A 12600-nucleotide genomic window follows, 5' to 3' on the forward strand; every position below is an offset into this window, starting at 1 on the left:
AGAGAGGGAGAGAGAGAATCCCAAGCAGGCTCTGTGCTGTCAGTGCTGAGCCCAATGCAGGGCTTGAACTCACAAACCATGAGATCATGACCTGAGCAGAAACCAGAGTCAGATGCTTAACTGACTGAGCCACCCAGGTGGCACCCCCCCAAAATATTTTTTTAACCCTGTTTCACTCACTCCCAATTTTTTCCAACTGTCTTATAAATATCTTTTATTTTGCTTTTACACCTTATTTATATGAATCAGAATCCAAATAAAGTCCACATTTGCAATGGAGTTCACATAGTCCTTAGTCCATTCTTTTAGTAAGACTTACATAATTCACACATGTCAGGCAGATAGAATTCACTTACTGTACAGTTCACCCACGTAACATAAAAAAATAAATGGATTTTAATTTTTTTACAGAGTTGTGCAAACATCACCACAATCAATTATGAACATTTTTATCACCCCATAAATAAACCCAGAACCTTCAGTATCTTCCACCATTTTCCCCAGCCAACCCTATGCACTACTAACCTACTTTCTGTCTCTACACATTTACTTATTCTGGACATTTCACATAAACAGGATCAGATTATATGTGGTTCCTGCCTCTACCCCCTGATTTTGTATGTGTATGTCTCTCTTTCTGTCTCTTTTTGTGGACTTCACTGTCAGTCACATGATTCCCTCAATTTGGAGCTATATTTTCTTTTTTTTTTTTTAATGTTTATTTATTTTTGAGAGAGAGAGGGTGTGTGAGCAGGGGAGGGGCAGAGAGAGAGGGAGACACAGAATCTGAAGCAGGTTCCAGGCTCTGAGCTGTCAGCACAGAGCCTGATGTGGGGATCGAACCCGTGAACTGTGTGAGATCATGACCTAGGCCGAAGTCAGACACTTAACTGACTAAGGCACCCAGGCACTGCATATATTTTCTTTCTTTAAGAAATATTTTGGGGCGCCTGGGTGGCGCAGTCGGTTAAGCGTCCGACTTCAGCCAGGTCACGATCTCGCGGTCCGTGAGTTTGAGCCCCGCGTCAGGCTCTGGGCTGATGGCTCGGAGCCTGGAGCCTGTTTCCGATTCTGTGTCTCCCTCTCTCTCTGCCCCTCCCCCGTTCATGCTCTGTCTCTCTCTGTCCCAAAAATAAATAAACGTTGGGAAAAAAAAAAAAAAAAAAGAAATATTTTACCAGGGCACCTGAGTGGCTCAATCGGTTAAGTGTCCAACCTCAGCTTAGGTCATGATCTCGCAGTTCATGGGTTTGAGCCCCATGTGGGGCTCTGCCTGGAGCCTGCTTCAGATTCTGCCTCCCTCTGTCTCTCTGCCCCTTCCCCACTCGCACTCTGTCTCTCTCTCACACACAAAAATAAAATAAAACGTTAAAAAAAATTTTTTTAAAGAACTATTTTACTTTTGCGCTGCCTGGGTGGCTCTGTCAGTTAAGTGTCCAACTCTCGATTTCAGCTCGGGTCATGATCTCACGGTTCGTGACTTCAAACCCTACGTTGGGCTCAGTGCTGCTGGTGCAGAGTCTGCTTGGGGTTCTCTCTGTCTCTCCCTTTCTTTCTGTCCCTTCCCTGCGTTCCCTCTCTCTTAAAGAAACTTAAAAAAAATTTAAAGAAATATTTTACTTTTAATATATTTTATTTTAGAAAACTGTTGCTCATGTGGTAGACCTATGTTTAAAAGTACTCTTTATATATATTATCTGCAATCTGGTCTCCCCCTTTGAGGGAATATCATGTATTTTGTAATTTGTAGATATGATTTCTGACACTTTTCAACCTATAAATTGGTACTTCCGGATACATGGGGTTATTTCATGCACCTCCTTGAATAACAGATTATTTCTTCAGTTTGTATTTTGAATGTGAAGGATTTATACTTCTATGATGCATTATATTTCTAAAATCTATAGTTATTTTTAGAATTGGCCATCCATTTCCATACTACTGTTACATACTTGAATGCTGCCAGTAATGTCAGTGTAAGGATACGGGATCCACAAATTCAACCCTAGAAACTGCTACATATCAGTAGCTCTCAGTCACAGCATTCCACAATACACTTGTGGAGCCCAGAACTGTGCCTGATGCAAAGTAGTTGCTCAGTAAATATTTGCTGGGTGAATGATTGAATCATATAGGAGTAATAATGTCAATGATTTCAATATGTGGTCTGTTATGTCCAAACTAGTTAAATTGAACGAATCCTCCATTCAGGCGAATAAAGTAGCCAAAAATTGTTGGACCAGATTTTTCTCTTGTTCACACGATCGCACCCAACCGATTAAACAGAACCTTTCATGTGGGTGCTAATAATGAATACCATATTGGAAAGAGTGTGACTTAGAGTTTAATAATTTCCTGCTCTTGAACCTGGGCTCTGCTGTTTACTAGCCTCATTGCCCTGGGTAAATGAGCATCTATGGTCTTCCCATTTCTCACCTGTGAAATGTGGAGACATACTTTATAAGTGTTTTTTTTTTTAAATCATTATCATAAAATGCATTTGCTTTCAGTGTACAATTGAATGATTTTTAGTAGATTTACAGAGTGGTGTGACCATCCCCACAATCTAATTTCAGAACATCTCCATCATCCCAGAAAGATCCTGTGCCTATTTTCAGTCACTCTCTATACCCACCTCCAGCCCTAGGCAACCATTAATCTGTTTTCTATCTCCACAAGTTTGCCTTTTCTGGACATTTTATATAAATGGAACTGATTAATACGTGTTCTTTTGTGTTTGACTTCTTTCACTTGGCATAGTTTTTGAGATCAATCCATGTTGCAGCCCGTGTCAGTACTTGGCTCTTTTTCATAACGGCACTCCATGTTTTGTTGATCTACTCATCAGTTGAACATTTGGGTTGTTTCCACTTTGGGGCTGTTGTAAGTAATGCCGCTCTGAACACTCCTGTATCAGTCTCTATGTGGACACACGTTTTCATTGCTTTGGGATGTATACCTAGAGTAGGGTTGTTGAGTCATGGTAAATTTATGTCTAACTTCTAAGAAATTACCTAGTTTGCAAAGGGTCTGTACCACCTTAGGTTCCCACTAACAGTGGATGCCTGTTTCAGTCCTTCCGCATCTTCACCGACACTTGTTATCGCCTGTTTTTTATTATAACCATTCTAGTGGATGTGAAATAAAATCTCATTATGGTTTAATTTCCATTTTTCTAGTGACTAACGATGTTGACTGTCTTTCCATGTGCTTTTTAGATGCTGAAACATCTTACATATATTTTAATAAAACATTAGGTAGTGACTCATTACAGATATAACCTTTGTGCTCCTCATTAGTGAAATGCCTACAGAATTAATAATTTTATTAATGATATGCCTAACTGAAAAAAGAAAAGGCATCTGTGCTTCTAAAAGCAAATCCTCAAGGTAGCATCATATACAGAATGTCTTGAATACAGGGAAAGAGAATTATTATGGATACGAAACCATCAGGTAATTAGTATTGATATAAACTGGATAAGACCATACACTCTTGACTAACTTTGCATAAAAATCATGAGGCTTCTGGGGCGCCTGCATGGCTCAGTCAGTTAAGTGGCCGACTTCGGCTCAGGTCATGATCTCACAGTTCGTGAGTTCAAGCCCCACATCGGGCTCTGTGCTGACAGCTTAGAGCCTGGAGCCTGCTTCCGATTCTGTGTCTCCCTCTCTCTCTGCTCCTCCCTCGCTCATGCTCTGTTTCTCTCTCTCCTTCAAAAATAAAGAAAAACATTTTAAAAAATCACGAGGCTTCATTCATCTAATATGATGGGTAGTAATATAATCCAACTGAATAAACATTCCAGATAAAATAAGTTTCTGGATTTTTATAGTGAAAACTTTTTTGCAGACTTGTTTTTTCTAAACTTTATCACTCCTTCGCTCCCTATCCTCTTATACAAAAGAAGAAACTTCTTCTCTCTATTATGAGTACCCATTGTTATTGTATGAAGGATATACTTCTATATTCTTTTTATATTTTCTTCTGTAAATTGTGAGCTATCAGCACACTTCCCTTTATAGCCATACCAATTCAAATATGTTGTTTAAAATCTCCAGTCTGCAAAACCAGTTAATCAAATGTATCAAAGCCTCATGATCAATGAGTCAGTCAAATGCTAATTGAGGCCCTGGAGGAAATGTATACTTTGTAGCTTTGGTAGAGTGACTGTATCTTCTGCCTCAGGTTTTATTGGTCATTGTTTGATCACTTCCAGTGTAGAAATGTACCAAAACATGAAATGACAAAATTCTGCCTTTAGTAAAGTGGAATGTTATTATACACGGTGCCCAGTTTACACCCCTCCCTACAGCTAGCTCTACGGCTAGTAGCCTACGACATTCTCCTGACTTCTCTGGTGTAGCTGCTTACATGTTTTTCTCTACTGTCCTCACTCTAAGACTTACTGCTCACAACTGCTGCAAATCGGGATGTACATACGCTAATCTTAGTCACCTTACCCTGTAGCCCAGTGATGGTCCTGAGTCATCCCAATAGGAAGGTTGGCCAAGATGCAATAATGGCAGTGATAGTCCTTATACCCTGTGCCATTTTTGAGTGTTTATTCTTTGTCGGATACTTGCTAGAGCTTCAAATACATTATTCTTTTAATCCTCAAAAAGTCTTTTAGGAATTATCTTGGAACCCAGAGAGGTAAATGACCTTGCCCAGATATCACCCACTTATCAAAGTGGCCGTGTTACTATCCACAGTGCTCAGGATAAAATGATGATTTAAGGAGCTGTGGAAAGGGAGAAGGGAAAGAAACATGTCTTCTAACAAGAATCAGTACCTTGGGGTCAGTGGAAGAAAAGAAAGAAATGAGTGAGCATTGAACCAAAACCAGCAGGATGTTCTGGCCCCAACAGCCATGTAGATGTGACTTTCTGAGATCTCATTTCTACCTCTTTCTCCCCCAGCCCTTACCCTGTGAGGCTCCCTTTCCAGCGGGCGAGACCTCTGCTTAGAGTGCAGCAGTTGTGAGCGGAAGAAGACTCTTTAACTCTGCAGATGGAGGAAATGTAAACTTTAGAGGCACACACAGGATTTTAGAGCTGGAACAGATCTGTATTTCAATAAGGAGACGAAGACCCGGGAAGGCTACATGACTCACCCAAGTGCTTTTTCTGCTTACCATACCTAGCATTGCAGATTGGAACTCTGAATGTCGTGTCTCCTGGACCCACTGATAGTCTCTGAAATGTCAGCTGTATATTTAATTAAATACGGCTTTATAGATCGACTTGACAGCCAAAGCAGATTAGACTAATACTGTTTCCCCTGCAATGTCTATTCCAAACACCACCTTATAAAGGAACTTTGGAATAGAGCTTATTTGTTATTTGCAAACTAATTATATCTATGCATGGAAGATTGCCAAACACCTAATTTTGACTGAGACTTAAAATTGAGTTTTAATTTAATTATTTAATTGAATTGTTCATGTGATCACCACATAAGATTTTTTAAAAAGTCTCTTTTCCTGAGAAATACCTGATTCTCACCAAATGGTTTCGTATCATTTGGATCTTAAGAGAATTAGGATTATTCATCAAAGAGAATTAGGATTTTTCATTGAAAGATACAGCCTGAGGGGCACCTGGGTGCCTCAGTGGGTTAAGCGTCCAACTCTTCATTTTGGCTCAGGTCATGATCTCATGGTTTGTGAGTTTGAGCTCTGAGTCCGGCTCTGCAGTTCAGAGCCTGCTTAGGATTCTCTCTCTCTCTCTCTCTCTCTCTCTCTCTTTCTCTCTCTCTCTCTCCCCCCACCTCCACCACTCACACGCACACATGCTCTATCTCTCTCTCTCAAGAATAAATATACATTTTTTTGAAAACTTAAAAAAAAGAAAGATACAGCTTAGGGCGCCTGGGTGGCTCAGTCGGTTAAGCGGCTGACTTCGGCTCAGGTCATGATATCGCGGTTCGTGAGTTCAAGCCCCGCATCGGGCTCTGTGCTGACAGCTCAGAGCCTGGAGCCTATTTCAGATTCTGTCTCTCTCTCTCTCTCTCTCTGACCCTCCCCCATTCATGCTCTGTCTCTCTCTGTCTCAAAAATAAATAAACGTTAAAAAAAATTAAAAAAAAGAAAGATACAGCTTGAGAAATGATTGTAACATTATAAAGACAAGTTAAAGTCTAAAATAGATTTTCCCTCTTCAAGAAGAAGCAAAATTTATAAGTATAAATTTTGAGTAATAAATTATTTTATATTTATAATTGCTCAGAGTACTTCTGTTGAATATAAATAAACTACAAGAAACATTTTAATCCTGATACTAAACTTACCAGTTGCTATAATGAATTACCTGACTTCTGTTTACATACCTCTTATATCTTGTCTTTCTATCAGCTCAAGTGCTCCTGAACAAACTTTCAGACAAAATATAGTGCTTCTTTAAAATAAATCTCACTATTTACTATCAATGTAAATACGTTGATATTTACGTTGAGAAATACGTGTATTTATCAAGCCACAAGAATGTCATCAAGCCAAGTTCATACAACATACTAGGAACTATAAAGATTGCATATAATGTGGTGAATTAACTGTCCCTCAAAGATGTACTCACGTATTCAAAACAATTAAGTTTTATAACTGACTAAAATATGAGGGATAAATACTTGTGCATTTCTGAAAATGTCGTAAAACATTTTCAGAAATGCACAGTAATTTTTGCAGTTCTTTTTTCATTGAGGTATAGTTGACATATAACATATTATTTTTTATATGTATTATATATTACATTTTTATTATAACAACAAGTTCCAACTTGTTTTTGTGAAGAAGTGAAAGAAGCAAGGCACTGGGGTTTTTCTTTATTCTAAGCCAAATCCCTGTTATCTTGTAGCCATTAATGAGTCAGGTAAGACTTTTGAACTAAATCTTTACTCCATGGAGTGAAAGGCTTTACCCAAAATCCCGCATATTTGGGGAAATCCAACTGCCCCTGTCTTGGTTCCGTGCAGCACCAGAATGCAGGGTCAGGTTCAGTCAACCGTGTGTAGGAAGTGCCTGCTAGCACAGAACAGGTGGCTTGGGAAGTGTTTATTCTTCCTGTTGTCTTTCCCTGGGTTTCCCTAGAAGAGACCCTGAAGAATAGGAAGGGAAAGCTACCATGGCGTCACCTAGGCTCTGCATCCATAGCCGCCACTCTTGGTTGCATCAGAATTAGAGCTAATGGGCAGCCGGAGAGAGCTGCCTCTTAGAAGAACAGTCCTAGACATCAGAGCGAGCAAAGGACGTCTTTTGAAAAGTAGCGTGTGTCTGCTCTCCTCCCTCAGTGTCTCCTGCGCTGTTTTCTTCAGCTTGCAGTTTTTCTTCACAGTATCCTGTTCTTAGCTGACTTTGCTCCAGCTTCTGGTCCATTTCCCCATCGTACTGCTGGGAAATGATCGCACTGATGTCATTCAGAAACCATGTCAGGCATCTGTGTTAACAGTAGGAAATTTAATCAATCATGTGCCTCTCTCTCTCTCTCTCTCTCTCTCTCTCTCTCTCTCTCTCTCTCTTTTACTGAAGGAATAGTTATTGGATGAATATTTCCCTAATATACAAAGCCTGAGTTATAACAGAAAATATAGAAGGGTTTAAATTTCCCACAAATTCCATGAACAGAGCCCTCATTCTTTTACATTGTTTTGTAACGTTAAAAGTTTCTGACTTTGTAGCAGCTGGGTAGCTCATGTAGGATTTAGTTCTTATGAAATAGGTTTAGAGAAAATGTGCTCCAGTATATTTATAATTTGGGCTGGGATTATCTTCAGTTATTTGAAGGAGTTCTTTGTCATAAGCCTACAGTATAAAATGAAAATGTCATATATCCCAAAGAAATGACATTCAGGGTGGTAAAAAAACGTTCATTTCTTCGTGAGGATTAGTATTCTGTACCCATGAGCACATCCTCCTCCTTCTTTCAAGATGTCATTCAGGAATTCAAGGCAAAGAAGGCAAAAGTAATATTATAAAAAGGGATGACATCATTGACCATAAATCAGTTTTTATTCTCTCACAGCAGCAATTGAAAAGGTATTTGATGTATTTGTAGAAGTTTTTATGTGCAGAAATTTTTAGACAGGCATCTAAATTTTAATTTTTTAAAAATGAAATGGTACTTTAAGTTTTAAGGATGTATTTTTTTTTTTAGTTAATTGGTGTTCTAGTTATGGGAGATAACGTATATAATTAATTAGAGTTGTTTATACCTCGTAAATATAGTGACAAGGATTGTGTTTTACCAAACTGTGAAATTCAAATTTTGGCCTCATTGGAAAAGCTGGAAAAGCAATATAGACACTTTGAGTAGATATTTCAATAAATTCTGAATGCATTGAGTTCATACGTCAAGAATTGGTTTAATTTACCCACACCCAGCTAGGCTGATTACAACTCACTCATGAAACATTAATAAAGCACTGTGTTCAGTTCTAACATGATTATAATCTGACCTCTCCACAAAGGACAGAAATAGAAAGTATCTCTGATAACATTACCCTAATGCTGGGTTCATCAATCATAATCTGCCCTTTTTTAAAATTTGTTTTAGAAAAAGGCCTTTCACGGATGTGCACTGATAATCTCATCCAGCCCTCAACCCACAGGTCCCTGATGCTCCCGGACCACATGTAGAACGTTCTCAGTCTGAGCAGCAGTGCGACGTGCACTGAGGCAGAGAAAGAGAACTGAATGTCGTTTCACTTTTGCTGTATTACCTCCTTTATAAGATCTTCATGTTTTAAAGAAAAAAGTCTCTTTTTGATAGGTAACAGTTTGCATTTGGGTATATTTTTATGCTAAGAAAAAACGCCCTGTTCAAAAAAGAATTTGTAGTAAATGAGAATTTTTGGAGGTGTTTTGCAGCAACTCAGAATACTGAGCTACATGTCATGTGTTTGCGTGCATGCTCTGGCCCCTGTTAGCTGTGACACCTTGGACAAATAAGTCACCCTTAATCTCTTGGAGTTTCAGTGTCTTTCTATCTATAACTGGGGATCTGCCTATTCCATAAACCTTCACGGAGAGCCAGCTCTGAGTAAGGCATTATGGAAAACACAAAGAAGCATTGAACAGGGACCCTACTCAAAAGAAAGCGAAATTAGAGAAATTCTTTCTTTATCCCAGTCATTGAGGGCCTGTTACACAGTTCATACTTCTCTAGGCTCTGGAAACACTATCATGAGCAACACAGCCAGTGGCCTTCAGGAGCTCCCACTCTAGTTAGGAGCACAGACAAGTAAACGTGTAGTCACAGCAAACGCTGATAGAGGCTATCATCCATTCATTCAACAGATATGAGTGTTCCAGATGCTGTTTTATGTGGTTGGAGTATACCAGTGAAACAGACAAAGATCCCTGCCCTCATACAGCTTACTATTGATCGAAGGCAGACAGACAACAAAATAGTAAATAAATAAGTAAAATATGTAGTATGTGAGAAAGTAATCAATAGTATGGAAAAAAGAGGCAGTGGAAGGTAAAGGGATCAGGAATACACAGATTGGTGGTCAGGATCCCCTCAGTGAGATTTGCATTAAGACTGGAAGGAGGTGAGGGAGTGGATCAAGTGACTGTCTTGGGGAAAGACCATTGCAGGCAGAAGGACCATCTGGAGCAAAGGCCCTGTGGCAGGGACGTGCTTCCCTCGGAAACCAAGGAGCCAGGGGGGAGTGAGCAGGAAGGGGGCACCTAGTACAAGACTGAGCAGTACCGAGGTCAGATCACAGAAGGCTTTGAAGGCCACTGTAAGCACTTTGAGTTTTCACTCTGAGTGAAATGGAAAGCCATCACAGTGCTTTGGAGCAGAAGAGTGCCATGATCTTACTTACATTTTGAAAGGATTGTTCTGGCTGCAGTGTTGGGAGTGAACTGTTGGGGCACAGAGTAGAATCAGGCGTATCTGTTAGCAAGTGTTGTGAGAGATGATGGTGGCTTGGACCAGGGTGGTACCAGTGAAGGTAGTAAGAAATTAATCAATTCTGGGTGGGGTTTTTTTAGTGGTTTTGTTTTTAATTTTTAATTTTCATTTTAGAGAGAGAGAGAGAACGTGAGTGGGGGAGAGGGGAGGAGGGATAGAGACAAAGAATGTTAAGCAGGCTCCACACTGAGCTTGGGCTCCAATCCCACACCCTTGGGATCATGACCTGAGCTGAAATCAACTGACCAAGCCACCCAGACACCCCAATTCTGGGTGTATTTTAAAGTTGGAGCCAGCAGTCTCTTTCTGCAACTTTCTGGCTGTGACCATTTTCCCTAAGATTTCTCTAGGCTTACAGAGGCAAGTAAATGGTAGGGGGGACAGGCCCTGTAAATGTAGAATGGTGATGGATAGAGCAGGAGAAATGGGATGGGGTAGAACATTTAGTGCCTTTTGTCAGCTTAGAGTTTGAGCAGAAATTTGAGCAGCAGGAAAAGCCCAAGTTGACATGTTTATCTCCCACTACATTGTGATATTTTTGAGGGTATGGAATGCTTGTTCATCTGTATATCCTCCAAGGCTAGGCTTGGCTTTCTAACGTAGGATAGAGGGTCAGTAATTTGGGGCTGGAGAGAGATTATTTTCCCATTGTTTATTTGCATTTCAATGAGATATACCCCTAGAGATCAGGGCTTTTGTCTTGTTTACCATAGTATCTCTGGGGCCTAGAATAACTGCCTGGCACATAATAGATGCTCGATATTGAATGGATGATGGATGAATGAATGAATGAATGAATGGCTGTTACCTCTGTTTGAAAACCTCTTCCCCCAAATGTCTTTATAGTTCACTTCCTCACTGTGGTCCTTAATTATCACAAACTCAAGGAAACCTTCTCTGATCACCTCTTCCAAAATAGCAATCCCCTCCTCATCCATGCATACTCCTTAACTTTCTTTCCTACCTTTCTCTTTTCTTTAGCACTTACTACCTTCTGACGTACTGTGTGTCTTACTAATAATTGGGGGGGGGGTGTCGATCTCCTCCCGCTACAGTGTGAACACTCCAGAACAGTATTTTCTTTTATCTACTGCTGTAATCCTAAAATCTATAATATTGTCAGCGCATAGCAGATGGTCAGTCAATAGTTACTGAATGAATGAATGAGCTTCTTTCCCACCCCTGACATTTTTTCCTTCTTGTTACCAATACTTCTTTCTCATTGCTTAATTAATTATCCAATAATATTTATCAAATACTTTTAATGTTAGGTGGGGTGCTATGGCAAATGGAAAAGAAGCATTAGATATGATCCCTATCTTCAAAATGCTTATATTCTAATATATACAGTATTGCAAGTTTGAAACAAGTGCTAATTGGTAATGACCCCATTTGTTTGTATAGCACTTTCCAATTTATATGCAAATTGATTTTCACAAGTAAATGTGTATACATAATCTTACTGCATCAAACAGGAGGGTACAGGTTTCAAGTGTCATAGAAATTCATAGAAGAATTCATAGAGTGTGAGCTGGAGAACTCAGGAAACAAACATTGCACTTGAGTAAGAAGGATGGCTAAGACCTCAAAAAGAAGCAGGAGGTTGAAATGCTTTCATCTTGAGGAGAAAGGAGCCACAGAGGCTCAAAGGTTGTACCAGCTGCTGTGTGCCCCAGGGGTGTGAATTGTCTGTGCTTCTTGGAGCCAGGAATCCTATCAGCAAGTCCCGAGAAGTCATGGTGGACGGTGGGATCATGATTTGAGAGGCCTTAGCAGCCAGGTAAAGTTTACCCTACCATGTTTTGCTGGGAGGAACCGTGGAAAATTTGAGATAGAGGATGACCATAGGAACATGATGGTTTCAGAAGTCTATGTCCCCAGCAGGGTACAAGACAGGTTAGAAGAGAGAAACAGGTTGAGGACTATTGGCAGTCGCCCATGTGGAGAGCAATGAGAGCTAAGACCAGGGTGGGGCGAGTGGGAAGGGAAAAGAATTCTCTGTATTTATACATCCAGTGAGCAATCACTTAATAGGATAATTTAAGTTCCCTGCCGAAGATTAGCGCTATGATTCCTGATTGCTTAACTATATGCAACTCTCTTTAAGAATTTTTTCAAAATCAGAAGCAGATTTTTGAGGCAATAAGAGAAGGGGCTTGGAAGTATTCTTGCTCTTATCTAGAAGAGGAGATGGAAATTCAATATTCTTAAATAAAAGAATTCAGGAGAAATAAATATTCTTTCCTGAGAGTTCATTCCAGCAGCCTAGTTTCCTTTTTCATAAGTTTCAGAGACACTTTATCCTAAACCTGCTGGAGAAAGAATCCTCTAGCATCTAATACCCATGGGACAACATGGAAATGGGAATTAGGTAACTATTATCCATCTAAGAGATATCCCTCTACGGTGTAAATCTCACTCCTTATTTCCTTCCTCCCAGATCCCCAGGGCAGAATTATGGATTGGGAATTGGTTTATCTAGGCTTAAAGCAATTGCTTCTGCTTTTAGATATGCAAGTAGAGGGTAAAGCAAGCTATTAAGACCATTATAACCCTAATAGCTTGGTAATCAAGTGTTTCTGTATATTTTTCCATTGTAAGTATTTGCAACAAAATCTTGTGTCAGAGTCCAAAATGGGCTTGTGCAAGAAAACATAGTTCTGTAAAGAACAAATAAGCAGAG

The 12600-nt window shown here is 39.8% G+C and overlaps 1 protein-coding gene across 7 annotated transcripts in view; it reads left to right on the forward strand.

The window, feature by feature from the left end:
- Positions 1-12600, forward strand: part of NBEA (neurobeachin) — a 691423-nt gene that overhangs the window by 626015 nt on the left and 52808 nt on the right. The gene's annotated exons all lie outside the window — the stretch shown is intronic.

The sequence above is a fragment of the Lynx rufus genome, unplaced genomic scaffold (genome assembly GCF_022079265.1).
Source record: "Lynx rufus isolate CCGP_SWC_20201006 ecotype Redwood Valley unplaced genomic scaffold, mLynRuf1.p SCAF_1, whole genome shotgun sequence".
NCBI lineage: Eukaryota > Metazoa > Chordata > Mammalia > Carnivora > Felidae > Lynx > Lynx rufus.